Below are 1427 nucleotides of genomic sequence, written 5' to 3' on the forward strand. Positions count from 1 at the left end.
TGTGTGTTTTTTCGGGGGATTAAGTTTTGACGGATCTGCTAACAAAAGTTTAATCAAAACATACAAGCAATTAAAGGATGAATGATAGAACGATGGATTCAAGTTTTGAGCACCCGAAAAAAAAAGTTTTGAGGGATTCGGCTCTTAGAAGTCTTCGACTCCATGGCGTACACGCAGTAAAAAACAGATTAGGATTCTTAAACTCCGCATAATTAGTGTGTATAATTGTGCACTAACAGATACGGATGTTTCCTTCTCCGTACCCGTTTCCAAATTGGAGTAGAAACGAGCCTTGTGTGCATGTATTTTGGAAAATGTACTGACAAATGAAAAATGAAAACTAAAACAGCAAAGCCCGTCTAGCTCAGTTGGTAGAGCGCAAGGCTCTTAACCTTGTGGTCGTGGGTTCGAGCCCCACGGTGGGCGACCTCCTATTTTTTTCTTCCTCCACGTCATTGCTGGTGCATGCCATGATACGGCGTGCATGAGGATCAGTTGTACGTGAGCCAGTGTGCAAGTCAGCATGTGTGACCTCTCATCGCACATCCAATGTCCATCTCCGTCGACTGCACGGCGACCCAGTTTGCTGCTTGCTCGTAGTTTCCAAATCTTAGGTTTCCTCAGTTTTGCCCTCTTGCTTTGGTGTTTTTTTTAAGAAAAGGCCATCATGCTTTACTGACTTAAAAAGGGAATTACATCGTTCACAAGTTTAGAAACTAGACAGCTCGGAGGCTTGTCCATCCAGCGAAGAGAAATCTTATTACAATAAGTGTGATTCAATAACACATGCACTGCTTGGTTATAGTACGTGAGCCAGTGTGCAAGTCAGCATGTGCGACCTCTCATCGCACATCCAATGTCCATCTCCGTCGACTGCACGGCGACCCAGTTTGCTGCTTGCTCGTAGTTTCCAAATCTTAGGTTTCCTCAGTTTTGCCCTCTTGCTTTGGTGTTTTTTTAAGAAAAGGCCATCATGCTTTACTGACTTAAAAAGGGAATTACATCGTTCACAAGTTTAGAAACTAGACAGCTCGGAGGCTTGTCCATCCAGCGAAGAGAAATCTTATTACAATAAGTGTGATTCAATAACACATGCACTGCTTGGTTACAAGAACGTGAGTAGTATTGAAATTTAACCTTCCCGATCAACAAAGAAATATCCACACATTAGGCGAAAATTGCTGCTGCTTCATGCCACCATCTTGCTTGGCCATCACATGATTCTACCACAATCGGGGAATCACACTCCGCTTCAATCCTAGGGAAGCCAAGTGAGTTTGCAAATGCCAGCCCATCTCTCATCGCAAGGGCCTCGGTGGTGACCACACTAGCGGCATAGTGTATAAATTTACACTGCGCCGCTAGGAACGAGCCCTTTTCATCCCTAATTGGCTAATTGCAGTTGTCGTAGCACCCACACCTTCATC

General features: G+C 44.2%; 1 non-coding gene across 1 annotated transcript; it reads left to right on the forward strand.

The window, feature by feature from the left end:
* Positions 1–353: 353 nt before the first annotated feature.
* Positions 354–426, forward strand: TRNAK-CUU. The gene has a single exon. It is a non-coding gene; the product is annotated as a tRNA-Lys (tRNA).
* Positions 427–1427: the final 1001 nt, after the last annotated feature.

This window comes from Triticum urartu, chromosome 3, assembly GCF_003073215.2.
Source record: "Triticum urartu cultivar G1812 chromosome 3, Tu2.1, whole genome shotgun sequence".
Classification (NCBI taxonomy): Eukaryota; Viridiplantae; Streptophyta; class Magnoliopsida; order Poales; family Poaceae; genus Triticum; species Triticum urartu.